The sequence below is a fragment of the Mytilus edulis genome, chromosome 6 (assembly GCF_963676685.1).
Source record: "Mytilus edulis chromosome 6, xbMytEdul2.2, whole genome shotgun sequence".
In the NCBI taxonomy this organism is placed as follows: domain Eukaryota; kingdom Metazoa; phylum Mollusca; class Bivalvia; order Mytilida; family Mytilidae; genus Mytilus; species Mytilus edulis.
In genome coordinates this window covers 48738194-48755672 of record NC_092349.1, presented here as the reverse complement: position 1 = coordinate 48755672, position 17479 = coordinate 48738194, and the positions used below count along the sequence as shown (strand labels likewise).

General features: G+C 34.5%; 1 protein-coding gene across 2 annotated transcripts in view; it reads right to left on the bottom strand.

The window, feature by feature from the left end:
- LOC139529112 (sodium- and chloride-dependent GABA transporter ine-like) overlaps window positions 1–1142 on the bottom strand; it is a 48775-nt gene extending 47633 nt beyond the window's left edge. For both annotated transcript variants that reach the window (XM_071325390.1, XM_071325392.1), the window contains exon 1: window positions 858–1142. The gene's annotated coding sequence lies outside the window, so the exon portion shown is untranslated. The remainder of the gene's footprint in view (window positions 1–857) is intronic.
- Between the last annotated feature and the right edge of the window lie 16337 nt (window positions 1143–17479).

The following is a 17479-nucleotide window of genomic DNA, read 5'->3' as shown; positions in this document are numbered from 1 at the left end:
AATTCTTATGCCGATTGGTACATCTCATTCCAAACTGATGAACTGTACAGAGTAAAATGTGCTCCAAAACTACATATCTTAGACTGAGTATTACATATTCAAAAGTAAAAATCTTGTAAAAGATACAAGAAACCTTCCGATTTTGTCATAATCTCCAAACAAAAAAATTATTTTAAAACCAAATGTCGTTATTTAATGATATTTCATCAATTAAAAAAAGTGACAACATAGGTGTTTCCTTTAACATTCAATTTATAAATTTTTATTTTGCCACTTCTTTTTTTGCATGCCGAATCAATGTGCAAGCAACTTCGGAGCTACGATCTTTTTCTGAATGAACAGCTTCTTCAACACTTGTAACTAGGTTGTCAAACTAATATCCGGGATAGACAGAAAAGACACCAACAGTCTCCGATTCCGATTGACCAACTCATCTCTCTGCTTTTTTTTTTTTTTTTTTTTTTTTGTGAAAACGACGTGGATGCACATGCTGTTGTGCCTCTGGGTAGCTACGCCCCTGCTTTTGACGTCAAGCAACATTTACTTTTTATAGTTGTGACGTCAAAATTCTTTAAATTATGATGTCAAAGTTTCGGCTGAACCAGCCGCTGGAACTTTTAACGCATACAACAATCACTTTTCCATTATAGCGTCAGATGTTTTGTTTTGTGACGAAAATTGACGGGAACCTGTTTGATATCCAGTAATGGGGACAAATAGCGATTAGGTGTATGTATATATGTTGGAAATATAAAATTTACTAACAACAAAAAAACATAAAATGGAAAAATGGGGTCCCTCCACAAATTGCATGAGGATCTTTACAACATTTCTATAAAAAAAATATAAGAAATTACCTTTGCAGATAAAACCAGGAATTGCTCGTTTTTCTTACGTTGCGTAACACAAAAATCAGACTCAGTAACCCTTTGGCTTTGCGCAATATTTTTACTCCACTTCTTTGTCAGTGGTGTCTCAGGATTCTATTTAACTCTGTCAAATGACAGGTAATACTGTCAACAACTATAACACAATATTTACAAACATTACACAGAATAAATTATACACCCGGTCACAGCGATGCATGTCACCACTTTAAACCCGCCGTTTTGACAGCTACTACAGAATTGGAAATTTTCCTGTTGTGGCCTCATAGCAAAATCTTCTAAATATGATTGGAAACCAGTTGAGTTCAAGAGTTCATTAATGTAGTATAATTTAGGAATCAATAGTGTATTGGATACGTAATACTCCGTAGGTGTAGACATAAGTTGAAAAAACAGAACATTCAAGTCATTGCTGTTATTTAACCTAAGGGGGCTGATCTAATTAGAATTAATCCAGGAGAGTCAATAATTATGGATGGTATGGGATAAATAAAAAAAACCAATTCAGGCTATAATGAAGCACCGATCATAATGCATTCATTCATCTGACCGTGATTATCAGAGTCAAATTTAGGGTGGGTGGGGGGTGGGGGGGGGGGCAAAAGGGGGGGGGGGGCAGGGGGGTTTCGGGATTGACCCTTTCGGCATCCGGGAATTCTTTTTTCGGATTTCAGGATGTCGGGATATCAAATTTATTTAAATTCGGGACCTCGGGATTTCGTATTTTTAAGCCCGAGATTTCGGGAGCAGGACCCATCCTACCCCCCCCCCCCCCCCTTTTTCAGTGATTGTGGAGGGTGTCGGTGCATGTATCATTTTTGGGGACGGTACATTTCTTTCAACATTCGGGATCCACACTCGACCTAGCAAAAAAGCAATGATGGATGAGAAAATGAAACTTATTCTTGGCGAGAGAAAGGCGCGATATCGAAAGACTTGCAAGAAAGGAAAATGAATAGCTCAGGCAAGGCGTATGCAAATATTTATACGCCAAATTAAAAAAAAAATAATTGAAGATGAGGATGAAGAGAATGGGAGATATGATCAGAGTTAAATAAATGCAAATTGACGAAAGATCGAAACAAATATTTTCTGGTGAGTAATTGAAGTCCTCTTACCTTATTCCAACTTAAGGTCAATATTTACAGAAAGTTCAAGTTTACATACTATAGATGTGTGACTGATTACAATTTTACATTAGCTGGTCTAAACTGGAATCAGAACCACAGGCAATTGTCTTTGATCTTTTTTTAAACATATATACCTCAATATATCACATGTCATATTAAAGTTTTTAAAATATAGGTATTTCTTTAGATCGAGACAAGCTAGACTTACTGACTGTGTCAATGACCCCCAGAACTGATAAAGGTGAATCAACTTATGTTTGTTTGTTTTTAAACTTTTTGGCTTCGGGTTATAAATAGGGTTGTCGGACTCACGAATGCATGTTGAACTAGTGGGCTGCAGGACTAATAAGTGTCGGACTAATGGAGTGTTCGACTAGTCCGTCTCACTAGTCGGACAAGTAGTGGTGGTCGGAATATCGGGTTCGTCCCAACAAGACACACGCTGTTCTGCTTCATCAGGTGTATAATCATATCAAAGAAAGTTTTAATAGTAATAAGCTATTTAGTGTTGATGGTGTAAACCTTTATGTTACATTAAAATGGAGGGAAAGGGCCTGCATAATGGTGTAGTTATCATAAGGGGGAAATAATGCATATTTTAAAATGAATGATTGGGGTTTTTTTTTGTGTATGCTTTATATACATGTTTGTGGCTACCATTTACATTCTCAAGAATTCAACAATCATGCACATTTATCAATTGTTGTAACACGTTATATAGCATAATTGAACAAACAATATAAAAAAAATCTTATACACAGATAATTTTGATAAATACTACAAAAAAAACTAACAAATAAACCATGACCATGATATTCTTCTTTACTGTGCAAAAATCATATAGGAGGGTCTGGATGGGGGGGGGGGGGGGGGTCTGTTATTCTGTAAACATTTAATTTTCACCCCTTTTTTTCTCTAATCATTAAAAAATTAACCCTTTTTTTTTATCTAATCTTCAAAAAATTAACCCCTTTTTTTCTAATCTTCATTTTATGGCCCGTTATTCTCTAATCTTCATTTTTAAGGGCATTATTCTTTAATCATTTAACCCCATCCAAACCCTCATATAGGATCAACAAGGAAACACAGACAACTAGTAAACTGCGTTCATTTCCTATTTTGCAATACATGTTGTGTTATCATATACATTTCATTTCTAAGCAAATTTGATTTTGAAAAATCAAATTCTTTATCGCCCATGAAAGAAGATAACGATACTTTTTCCAAGAAAGGGAGATAATGTATACAAACCAGTAGTTACAACACTCCCCTTTTTCATTCTCAATTCTAGTTTCAAGAATTAGCTGTGATAAAGTGAGCATCTTGGATCATCTGTTTGGTCATTCATCAACTACTTCAATCATGCAACAACTAAATGATTCAAAGGAACTTTCCTAAACATTCGAGTATTCTTTATATTGGCAAGATTGGGTAAATATTCTAAATTTCTAATAGTTTTCTGATTGAACACGAAAGACGAGTGATAACGATTGTATATTCAAACTTATTACCAGAAGACAAAATCACAACGGCATGGCAAATAATATCCAATAAAACGAAACAAAAAAATCAAAACAATAGTCTACAAACACAACAATAGAAAACTATAACGACTGAGAAACGCAAACCCCTTAAAAAACATTTCAAAAATATTGTAGAATCAGGCCGCTTACTTGAAGCTACGGGGACAAAGCATATTTTTATCATTTCATATATCATATTATTTGGACTCAGGAGAATATGCTGGCTTAGCAGATACAATCATTCAGTTGTCACAGCTTCTGAACTTGCATCCATTAAAAAAGAGGGACGAAAGGTACCAGAGGGACAGTCAAACTCATAAATCGAAAATAAACTGACAACGCCATGGCTAAAAATGAAAAAGACAAACAGACAAACAATAGTACACATGACACATCATAGAAAACTAAAGAATAAGCAACACGAACCGGCCCACCAAAAACTAGGGGTGATCTCATGTGCTCCGGAAGGGTAAGCAGATCCTGCTCCACATGTGGCACCCGTCGTGTTGCTCGTGTTATAACAAGTCAAATCCGGTAAAAAGTCTATTTCGGTAGGTCACAGGGAAGGGGATTGTTGTTACGACGTCCGGAACATATCCGATAGCATTTGTAAAACGGTTATTCCATAACGGTCAACCAATGCAACTCGTGATGGCGTCCGTTAAATTTACGACGGGATGATTTCAACTTCACCATCTGGAACACCACTAACCTTCCGCTCCCTCGGCCAGCTGTCTAGCTTGAAGAACAGCATCAGTATTAAAATGAACTAATTGATTTCTTTTTCAACATTTTGAATAGCATAGAGTAAAAAAAATAAGTATCAGATCTCATTATGTTATGGCAAATTGAGGTTCAAAATCAATAAATTTGACAATAAAAACTCAAAAGTCAATATTGGAACAATCATATGATAGCAAATTACATTAATTCATGCTTGGGGTAAATAGGGAGAAAATTTCATTTCTTTCATGTTATGATAAAAACCCAAAATATTGATAACCGAACTTGGCAGATTTGTAAGCTTATTGTATAACTATGGAGTCATCCATGAAGCAATCATTTTTCTTAAACTATAAGAAATGAAAAATAAAGGGACTTCAAGTGCATTTCAAGTGACATTACTTAAAAATATAATAAACTTGTAAAAATAAAGTATCTTCACTTAAACCACTGCTGTGAAGTATGTTTAAAAGTATTTACCGTGGTTTCTCAGTGTATAGAAACAATGCTTCTTTGAATGGTCATTGAAATGAAGTCTTCTAATTATTCAAATGTACAATACAATGAATGAAAAATATATCTAACCACTTTAACCACTGCTGTAACGAAAGTCTATTCACAATGGTGTCTTATTCTATAAAACAAACGCTCATTAATCGTTCCCGGAAATAAAGTAATCTAATTAATTTAAAGTAAAATAAGCTTTGGTTATTTTTCTCAATTGAATTGTTTCATATTTTTCATATCGGGGCCTTTTACAGCCGTAAACGGTATGAGTTTTGCTATTTGTCGAAGGCCGTAGGGTTGCTTATAATTGCTTATATGCAAATTTTTTTACATCGAGATGACCTTGAGGTCATTCCGATGTATTTCTATCGCCTAAATTTCCATTATGCAAATTAGTTTTGTGTTTTCAACCGATCTATAAAAATCATTGATCTGCGGACATTATCTAGTGCAAAATAACATTCCTTGTCGCTTGTTCTTAATTCATTTTTTTAATGGAGACTCCTATTTAATTTTTTAAACACAAATTAAAATATGAAAATGTTTTGTCGTTAGATATATATATATGTAAGACTTTGAACCGCGATGGTACGACACAGGTAGACCATCGCACTTCAGCGTACCCTTCAACGCACTTCAGCGTATCTAACAACAAGATAGCGTCACAATGGCACATCGCACTTTGGCGTTGTTAAACAAAGTACTTCAGCGTGTACCATCGCACTTCAGCGTGACTATCGCGGTTCGATGGTCCGCGCTGAAGTGCGTTGTTAACCATCTCTGTGCCATGGGCCACTTTTGGGCCATTTTTTTCATACTACGTTCAGTGCCACGGGGCCACTTTTGGGCCATTGTTTTTTTTACTCTGATGCTATGAAATGTACTATGACGTAACGTCATTGTCCGTGCTTCTTTGAAATGCACAAAGCGCGCCAAATTATTGGAATATTGTAATTTTTTTAAAAGTTGCCTATACTAAATACACAACTGAAAAATAGTTTATCAATAAGATAATATATTTTTCTAATAAATCAAATTATGCTTTATGTCTTTTATACATATCTTTTTTATTCTCTCAACATTTAGTTTAGCTATCATAATCTAGTTCGCTTTCATTGTTGTATATTTTTTTATTTTCTTTGCCATGCGGAGGACATTATAACTAAGTCTTATCTACGTGCATATCCGTAGATATGAATATTTTAACACCCTGAAGTATCCAGGTACACCCGGAGGTCTCAGTCTAAATCTGGCAATTTTTAGAGAAGGTGATCCACAAAGTTTAAAGTGAAGGCAACGGGTTTTTTTCTTCATTTTTTATATATCTTTTATTGAAATTTGACTTATTTTTAACGGGGTGTAGGGTACACTAAGCCGTGGATAAAAGTTTTTGACAGTTACCCTTGAATCTCTCATGGCACATTTTGAACTGATTTTTAATAATGATAAAAAAAAATCATTAAAAAATAAACGGGAACATTTTTTTAAAGAGGTAGGTTAAATGCATATTTATGACGAGGAGATGGTATATGAGATTTGAATATTTACCAAGCTTTATAATAGACCGACTCGCTGTGTCTGTTTATTTTACTTGCTAGTTCAAAAAATGAGTTTTAAAACTCTGTTGAACAACAAGTTACCCTACGCGAACACATAATTTCGACTCCTGGACGAACAGAATTTCTTTACTCATAAACAGCGCGTGCTAAGCGGAAAAGTAGTAAAGTTTTTAATAGTGACCAGGCGCAAAGCTTGAATCCACGACTTCATTTTGAAAATCAGTGCCATAACTTTTAGAATTTATCTTAGTAAAACTTCAATTTATTTTATATAAGAGATACATGCAACGGTGGGCACATGTTGAGCAGTATCGGCTTCCCTTTCTGTTTCGGTAAAGGGTTTTTGTTACTCGGTCTTCAGTTTTTGAGTAGTTTTTGAAGACTCGTTCTTTGTCTTTTTGTCGTTTAAATAAAATTTCTTTACTCGGGGTTTATTTCCGTTGTCTAGGACAGCCGTTTTGTTGGGGCTTAAATTCAAAACAATTTTCTTTGTGCTCTTTCGCAATATGCAAACATCATAGAATGTGTCCCTTGAGAGTTTATAAAATGTATATCCACGTGCACTTGATATGGTATGTTTTATCATGTTCGGCATGTTCCTGTTTTGGCGAACAGTTCCTGTAAAATGTGCGCCGAGTTGTAAAAAGATGTTTAGCAAGTGATGTAGAAGTAAAGAAGCTGTGACATACGACATTGGTATTTTTTACGAAGTAATTTAAATAAGAAGATGTGGTATGAGTGTTAACAAGACATTAATTCTCCATCAATTCAAAATGTATAAAAAAAAAAAAAAATTAAAGATCATACATGCATAGTACACAGAACAAAAAGGTACAACGCTCCCAAAATGACCCGTGTAAAATAATTCAAGTAGGAAACGGTCTAATCTATATATATGAATTTAAAAAAATCGAGAAGCATCTATGAACCACATCAACAAACGACAACCACTGAACAACAACCCTTGGGTTGACATGGTGGTATTTGATTGACTGCACGTCTTTTCTCTCTATATACTATATATATACATGTACAAAAAAGTATAATATACTATAGTGAGCATGATTTATCCTGACACTGACTCTACCAGCATCCAAACTTTTACCTCGAAATAAGAACTTTTTGCAGGAATGCATTGCAGCATGCATGTTTGATTGCGAGTTCTTACTAATTGCGATTGAATAAATCCGAAATTTCGCTGTCGGAGTGTAGTTAAAATTGTTTCTACCGGGAAGGTTATTGTTGTTAGTTAGATGAGAATTAAAAATTAGTTGAAATATGTTGCGACTAAACATGCATGTTCTTAAAACATTTGGTCTCTTGGCTAAGCAATTTAATGTTCCAATATTCAAATATCGACGCTATGAGTATGTATCGTACAAGGGAAAGGAGAATTAAATAAATGTTCTTTCATTGAACAATTGTTCACTGTGTGTTAAAATGTATACGAAATGCCTGCAAAATTTACTGACGATCACATTTTGCAAGAACCGCAGAAGCCGATTTTTTTCGGCGTTAAATTCATCGTCATTTGCATTCATTTCGTATAATTATATACAAACCACAACTCTCAAGCCTTTTAGTTACAAATCATTGAAAATTGACACAACAGTTGTATGAAATTAACATCGTGAATGCAAAAGTAGAAATAAGGCAACCAAAACGTTCGTGGTAGAAATGACCAAGTACCTGAATCAAAATTATTTGATATTATGTACGTCCATATCATCGGATTATAATTTAGTCATGTGATTTTTACATGACTTTTTGTTCTATCAGTAACTGTTGTTCGTAACACTTTTTAATTGCCAAATAAATCACAAATCACATGATGTATACGAAAAAAATGCGAATAATTATAAGGAAGACGATACAATTCAATTGCAGTAAAGGTACATATATATCATTGAAATATTGACAAAATAAAAGATTTTCGTTATAAAGTTTATGTATGAACTTGTATAGGTTTTTTATTTGAAATATTGTTTTCATTTTTTGTTCCATTTGAAGTTTTATAAGACTTTAAAAATCTTTGTTAAAGAAGAAATATACATATGTATGTAAATACGGTAAAAACTGTGGTTATTCGCAAAAAAAAACAATATTTGGACTTTTTCGTAAATTTTTATTTTCCCCGCGTTTTTCCGCTAACACTTTCTTGCAGTAAGCCTACACTATGACGTTAGGGTACAGTAACGTCATAATACATAGCCAGTCTAGATGGAAAAACATGCCTTGGCACTGAACCTATATTTTTACGATTTGGCCGAAGTGCGATGTGCCATTGTGACGCTATCTTGTTGTTAGATACGCTGAAGTGCATTAAAGGGTACGCTGAAGTGCGCTGGTCTACCTGTGGCGTTGTGTATACTGGTTAATGTGTATACTGGTTAATCAATCTTTCAATTCATCCATTTATTCAGACACGTCTCAGTCATTACAGCTGAACGGACGTGCTGGGCCAGCTCTCCTTTACCCGCTTTCTTCGATGAGGGTTTACAGTTAGATGATCAACGACTTACTACTTTAGATGGCAGAAACCAATCCAACGCCGTACAGTAGACGTAGTAGTAGGCGGGCCCGCATTAACATGCACTCCAAAACACATTGTATCATGAGGGAGTGTAACTGTTATGCCGATTAACGTCCGAAGGCTTTTCCTAAGTGTTAGATGATTGACCTTCATTTCACTGCCTCACGGCTTTGGTCCTGATAACGCTTCCTGTCATCTTTAGCACTACGTCCAAGAATCATCTACCAGTACTCCATCATCGAGGTTAGCGGGCTGCCAAGCTGACCAAACTGACATTGAAAGCAGCCGTTGTGAAGAAATAACAGCAAAATAGTAAAAAAACCAAAAAGAACTCACAAATCCAAGATGGCGACCTCCAGAATGGCCACCACCACATGTTCCTGACCGATGCCGGCAAAAAATATTTAAACGCTCACAAATCGCCTTCGGGCACCGAGCCGACCATGCGAGGGCTGTATAGCCAGTCATGGTTGGTTGAAACTTCCATTTGTACTGGTTAATGCGATGGTCTGTAGTTAAACCCAATTTCGTGCTGCGTTCACACGAAACTCGAATTTGATTCGCATTACCTAATTCGAATTTGTTTAATTCGCATTCGAAACGTTTGACGTCCAAACGTAAATTCTAATTCGAATTGCAATGCGTGTCAAATTTGCTTTACTGTCCGCACGATGTTTTTTATCCGTATCAACAAAAACGGATTCTAGTGCGAATTGGTTAATGCGAATTAGCCATTTCGAATCAATTTCAATTAAAAAGGAAGAGTTTGTGAACGCGATCAGCGAATTCGATTCGAATTCAATTCGAATTAAATGTACGTGTGAACTAGGCATTAATGTGGTGGTGTAGTGGTGAGCGTGCAAAGCCTCACATTTTGGAAGATTTGGTTTCATTTCTGGTCAGGTCAAACCGAAGACTTAAATTCTTAACTTTCTAATTATTCGCTTAGCACACAACCGTTTGCCGTATGTAGTCAGAAAATAGACTGGATGGCTCAGATTAAGTATAATGGATTCGGGTTGGAAAACATGTTTTGATATTGGGCATAAAAGTGTGATAAACAAAAAACCGGGTTCAGCGCTGCGGTCTATAGTACCAACTAAGCAAAATACATTTATTTTTGTCAAACATACTAGTGGCCCTTTAAAGCTTGCTGTTCAGTATGAACCAAGGCTCCGTGATGAAGGCCGTACCTTGACCTATAATGGTTTACTTTTATAAATTGTTACTTAGATGGAGAGTTGTCTCATTGGCACTCATACCACATCTTCCTATTAATCTAGTATATATACATTTACTTGAAGAGAAGTCAAAATTTATATTAAGATCAAAACATTTTATTTGCCTTTTAAAACGTTTGCGGCATGCATTATACATGCTTCCGAACAATTGTTACCTTAAATGCAGACCAAGATCATCCTTTAGTCGCCTTGTTTGCCATGGTTTGCTGTCTGACTTAGTTTTACATATTTTTGTAACAGTTTTGTATGATGCTCAAAACTGTTTGATTCCGGACTTGAATATTTCGTTTCATTCTGTTTCCTTTCCTATGTACACTTGAAACCTTTCTCTACAAATTTTATTCTCCCGCCTATGACCCATCTAAATTTTAAATAACGTTGTACTTAAAAAAACTAAAGTCTCTAAAGAGCCTGTGTCGCTCACCTTCACTGTGCTTAAACGGCTGTGGGTAACTTAAGTTACCCACAGCCCAAGATGGCGGACTCTAAACTCGTTGATATTTAATTCATACAAAATGTATCTTTTGCGACGTTTTTCATGTAGAATGTAAATATTTATAGGATTATTGAATAAAGAAAAGACTAAAAATTACCATAAATTTGTTAATATAGAGTTCACTAAAGCGCAATGTCAACTTTAAAAAATGCACAAGATGTCCGTAACTTTTTGATCGAAACTAAGCAGACTGTCCGTAACTTTATTTTTAGATGTGGGTAACTTTTGATTTAAAATTTTAAGAATTATAATTTCAACAATTAGAAGACAATTAACATCATATTTGTAACCTTCGCGGCCGTTTATACTACTCATTCACCACCACATGTGATTTTATCAACGCATCATACTTACACCACAGAAGTTTTATGTGGGGTTTGTGGTACTCCATCCTGGTTATGGTTTGAACTTTTATTTACTGATGTGCGTCTTATCGACGTTTTTCGCTTGTCAGACCAAGGCTTTTCCATACTCTTTAATGTTTTGAGTTTAATTATATGTTTGCGGTTTACCTTCACCTCTGTTTCTTTCTATGTGTATTTTGATGAATACTCTTTGACGCGGCTCAGTATTTATACATCCCACCAGTTAGTTATAGTGTTATGATTTTTTGAATATGTTTCCTAGTATGTTTTTTTCTCTCTTTGGATGTTATCAGGGTTTTTAGACTATTAAATTACCCTGTTGTCCTACGTAGTTATTTATATTTTTATATACTATGTCGAATTGTTACACTATGTTGACTGCTCTTTTCCGTTTATTGTCACTGACTTTTATCTATTGTGTCTTTTAGTTTTTTATTCAGTTTAATGAGATTTAATGAAACTTCACTTGCATACAAATGAAATATGCAGCTAGCTGTAAAACTAAGTTTATTCATTTATACAAAATGTCCTTTTTTAAAGTTTTCCCATTTACTGTAAATCTTGGCCAGGGTGCCGCAATATCACCGTGCGCAACGTACCAGTGTGTCCAGATTGACACCCCTTTTATTTTACTGTCCATGCTGATGGGATTTGTTTTTGTGGGGATGAGAGAAAAGTGTTTTTGGCTTTTTTCAAAAAGACGGGAAAAGTTTGTGCACTTAAGTCTCGTATAGTCTATCCACTGCATGCCTGGGCAATTTGGGTTCCCCTCCAAAATCCCGGATTCCCGCTACCCTTAAATTATGTAACACTGAAGTTGAAGATGAAATTCATTTTCTTCTTCAGTGTCCTGTTTTAGAAAGTAAAAGATCTGAATATATAGATTACTTAAATAAGGTTAACAAAAACTTTAAAAGCCTCCCAAATAAATCAAAATTAATATGGTTAATGTCATCTGAGGATAATGTTATAATTAAAAAAGTAAGTTTATTATTGTGTACTTTATTCAAAGAGAGAAAATTAATTCTAGATACAGTTTAGTCACCGGTAGTTTGTCCATCTATATTATATTGCAAAACTATATATATATATATATATATATCTTTTCTGCAGAATTTATTTGGTTGAAAAAGACTTGACTTTGTTTAATTGTTAAATGAGGGGGAGGACAGGGGGGTACCCTTCTCCCTTCTCCCACCCATCTTCTCCTTTCTCCTACCCCCGTTCTCCTTTCTCCCATTAGAATAAAACATCTCCTTTTGAGATATTTTTTCTTGAAATATTAGAAATTTTTTTAAAAGGAGAGATATTTTATTTTTTCTCCTTTCTCCAACTTTTTCTCCTTTCTCCCAGCCTTCCTCTCCTTTCTCCTTTCTCCTACCCCCTTTCTCCCTGTCTCCCTTACCCCTGTCCTCCCCCTCTTAAATAATCAATGTAATCAATATGTAATCACTTGTATGAAATTGAACTTAATTGTACTGCTCAAATTATTGGGCGTCATAATTGACAATAAAAAAAAACTTTGTATATTGTCGTTGCTGTCAGAAAATCAGTAAGTGTATACATGCTCCATGTATGTGTAAAAAATACTTGTGTAGTCTACTTGTTCAAAAATAAAAACGAACAATGATGTTTCAACAGTTTATCTGCTATGATCGGAAACAACCCTTCGAATTAGGCGATTCGGGTACCCCGACGTTATACAAAATGAGACCCGAGTTTTGCGGATTTATCGTGATTTTTTTCATATTTTTCCCAATTTTGTCTTCCATCGGTACAATGAATTATATCATACTAGACATCTACTTCGTTTTGTGAATATGTATTCGATGCAATCTCTATCAACAGTTTAAACATTACATCCGCGTATGTCGATTCTTTGAAAGTTACGGACATCTCTATTGGTATGATGGAAAAAGTTACGGACAAGTTGTTTTGAAGTTACGGACAGCCTAAGTGTTTTTAAAATCGTGCTGTGATCGTTTATTTTGTAGAATTTAATCACCTTTCCAGTTTAGGGGTTTCCCTAAACGATCAATACAACTTTTAAATTCAGTTGTTTAATTGATGCATTTGTGGTATTGTTATTCTATAGAAGAAAAGTATCTAACCGACGCAAGGCGGCTCCATCTTGGGCTGTGGGTAAATTAAGTTACCCACAGCCGTTTAAGCACAGTGACCTTGGTCTATGTGAATATTAAACAAAAGAAGCAGATGGATTCATGACAAAATTGTGTTTTGGTGAAGGGATGTGTTTGTACATCTTACTTTACTGAACATTCTTGCTGCTTACAATTATCTCTATCTATAATGAACTTGGCCCAGTAGTTTCAGTTGAAAATATTAGTAAAAATTTACAAATTTTATGAAAATTGTTAAAGATTGACTCTAAAGGACAATAACTCCTTAGGGGGTCAATTGACCCTTTTGGTCATGTTGCCTTATTTTTAGGTCTTACTTTGCTGTACATTATTGATGTTTACAGTTTATCTCTATCTATAATAACATTCAAGATCTGAATAACCAAAAACAGCAAAATTTCCTTAAAATTACCAATTCAGGGGCAGCAACCCAACAACAGGTTGTCCGATCCATCTGAAAATTTCAGGGCAGATAGATCATGACCTGATTAACAATTTACCCCATCAACTTGCTCTAAATGCTATAAGCTAAAAACTGCATTTTACACCTAGGTTTTATTTTTAGCCGTAGCGACCATCTTGGTTGGTTGGCCGGATCACCGGACACATTTATTAAACTAAATACCCCAAAGATGATTGTGGCCAAGTTTGGATTAATTTGGCCCAGTAGTTTCAGAGGAGAAGATTTTTGTAAAAGATTACTAAGATTTACGAAAAATGGTTAAAAATTGACTATAAAGGGCAATAACTCCTAAAGGGGTCAACTGACCATTTCGATCATGTTGACTTATTTGTAAATCTTACTTTGCTGAACATTATTGCTGTTTACAGTTTATCTCTATCTATAATGATATTGAAGATAATAACCAAAAACAGCAAAATCTCCTTAAAATTATAAATTAAGGGGCAGCAACCCAACAACGGGTTATCCGATTCATCTGAAAATTTGAGGGCAGATAGATCTTGGCCTTATAAACAATTTTATCCAGTCAGATTAGCTCTAAATGTTTTGGTTTTTGAGTTATAAGCCAAAAACTGCATTGTACCCCTATGTTCAATTTTTAGCCATGGCGGCCATCTTGGTTGGCTGGCCGGGTCACCAGACACATGCACTTGCACTGCACTATTTTTTAGAATAGTAGAATAGAATGATATACAAATGGATGAAAATTATATATACATGTAACTGTTATATTAATATAATTTATAACAAAAAACCAGTGTATACTCTGGGACTATTATTATATTAGTATAACAGTCCCAGGTATACTGATTTGTATCACTAAAATATAATAGTTATTACGTTGCGGTTATATTTTCTATCATTTATTCATCATCCACGGACGAACTTGTCTCAGAAAAAAGATATATCTGTACTTTCACCTCAGTTTCATGTATAGAGATGTGATTTTTTGCTTGGACCATCAACAAGAACTTCCGGTAATCCGATGTTCAGTACTTCAGTAATTTGAATTTTCTTTGTTGTGACTGAGATTTGACTTCGCTTCTCACAAATTGTTCGACGAAATGTTTCAGTTATCACTCTCGCTATATTCAAATGCCGAGTTTACACATATCAATAGGGCTTGTGTATTTGTACATTTGAAAACGTAGTATAAATAATGTAATTTGGTACCCGCAAGATATTAAGATGAGTTTAAAAAATTATTGTTGAAAGGAACATGTTAAACTTCATTGGGGTATAAAGGTGAATTTTAGTACGACGCACAAGCTGTGATATCCAATCAAAATAACAGATTCTTCTGAAGCATACATGTAAATAGAACATTGCCATTTTGGTGTTTGTGGACTTTTCATTTGTTTTAGTACGTGCATATTTTGACATGTTCGTAAAATATAACAAGCATATAAACTTTAAGAGGTTGATTCATACTATTTTCTTTCAGTAACATTATGTTTAACTAGAAAATTGGTTCGATTACGGTTTGTCTATTAGTTTTGATAATGGACAAATTTCTGAATAATATCATTAAGTTCGTGCAATTTTCTATCGATGTTCATAATAATTACTGTAAAAGTTAGCAATGTGACTGTATAGAGAGGGGGGCAATAGGGGATCCGTTAACATGTTAAAAACACCTCGATTTTGGCCAAAACTGTTAACAAAAATGCAAAAATGCACACAGTGGGTTGAAACAGTTAACAGTTTAAATTTATCTCAGATAACAGTTAACAACACCTTGCAATAGGCCATACCAGGTTAATACGAAAATGTATTGCCCCCTTTTTTGTACACACGATATGAAAATTGAAGTTTTCTATTTGTTTAAATAGATAGGAACAAGTAAACGACTGAGCAGAAAGATACAAAGATATTACTGAAAGCAACAAGGTTTTCACTATGTTAAATAACAAGAAATCGGCTAATACCATTCACTTTATGTCATGTGAATAAATCTGCTTCTTGTAAAGATATGGATACATGCATATGTTTCAGTTCTTCCACTACTGCTTTTATAATCTGTTAAACCTGTTGTCAAACATCGCGAAATAGCTTACTACCAGTAAGTTAAAATCTGTAACTGTTACAACTGTTTCGAGAGTACCTTTGGAATTCTTGAATAAACTAACTTCCTTCGAAGGAAAGTCTGTCTCCGTTAACAGTCATTCTATTTACCGTTTATGTCTAATCTGATAATACTCTGCCAGTTTATTTTAACCGTTTTCTATGATATTTATAACAAGAGGTTTATAGGAGCCATGTATCGCTTTTTTGTGATTTTGCATACACATATACATAACTTATTTGCTATTTTAAAATAAACAAAATGGCAGCATTCACGTTACACTAGCTGGAAGCCCACCGAGAGACAAGGAAATAAGGCATCGGACACGAATAGAGTGCCAGCAGCTGATGAAAGCTCTTATAGAGTAACGGTCCTTTTCAGGGCCATCAATATTTTACAAAAAGATTCTACCTTTGTTGTACATTCTAGAAATTTTAGAATACAAATGTATTTTCAAACGTCAGCTTGTCTTTGACTGTATTATGTAAAGTTTTAAAAATATAGAAAGTGTTCGAAAGGCCTTTCCACTGTTAGTTCGGTATAATAAAACAATTGTGACCCCTTAGAACCGCTTCGACCTCATTGAAATAACCTTCTCGTGTTGTCAGTTTTGGATATTCACCTTTTCAACGGGCCATAATTGTATATAATTGCAAGCAATTGCAAATACTAAAAAATGATTAAAATCTTCATCCAAGGCCAACAAATCCTTCGAGAAGTTAACTGATGATTTCAAAACCTGTTGACATTTTAAAAATCTTAAAATGCATGCTATTCACAATTTCTCTCTTACTATCTATTAAGTTTTCGCAACACCAAAACACAACTAATGACCATTAAATCCTTTATGATTAAATTACTGTTTTGTTGATTATGTTTTGCTGAAAATTTTCACTCTTTATAGATTTCACAATTTTAAAATTGTTGCCCAAAGTCGAATTAAATGTTAAAATCGGCATTTAGCATGTTAAGGCAATAACTCTCTAAAATTAACTGGCATTTTCGGCTATGTTGATTGATTAAGAGATAGTGTCCCAGCTCATCATTCTGCTGTTTAAAGTTTCTATCTATCTCATAATAAGCAGCAAATTGGGAAAAAGGGTTAAACTCGTCATTGAAGATTCTTTCAAGAGCATATACTACTTCAAAGAGTTGACAGACAATTTAGACTATGTTGAGTAATTTGTCGATCTTGTCTAGTGATGATTTTTGCTTTTTATATTTAGATATCTATCGATTTGAATTTTCAAGGTGATAGACAAACACGCAAAAACTTTTCAAATCGTCATGTAATGGCATTTAATCTTAGGGAGCTACCATTTGATTTTTATGGGGGGGGGGGGGGGCTAGGATGAAAAATTTTGTCCTGCATTTTTTTTTTAGCTGTAATCTCTGTCCTGCCTTTTTATTTTTCACTCTGTTTTTTTTTTAGTTTATCCTGACTTTTTTTTACCTAAATTGTCATGAATTTTTTTTTTTTGCAAGTGTCTCATCCTGCCTTTTTTTTTTACTATAAACTCCTGTCCTGCCTATTTTTTTCAAATTTCATCCTAGCCCAAACGTAAAATACATGTCCACCTTACAATGATTCAATACACTAAATATAATTGATCTATTGCTTACAGTTTTTAAGAAACACACTTAACCAAGAAACTAAAAATTGACCAATTAACCATGAAAATGAGGTCAAAGTCAGATGAACCATACCAGGCGGACACGTAAAGCTTACAATCCTTCAATACAACAAATATAGTTGACCTATTGCTTTTAGTACTAGAAAAAAGACCTTAGCTTAACTTTGACCACTGAACAATAAAATTCGTAAGAGTTCCGCGGAACCAAGTGT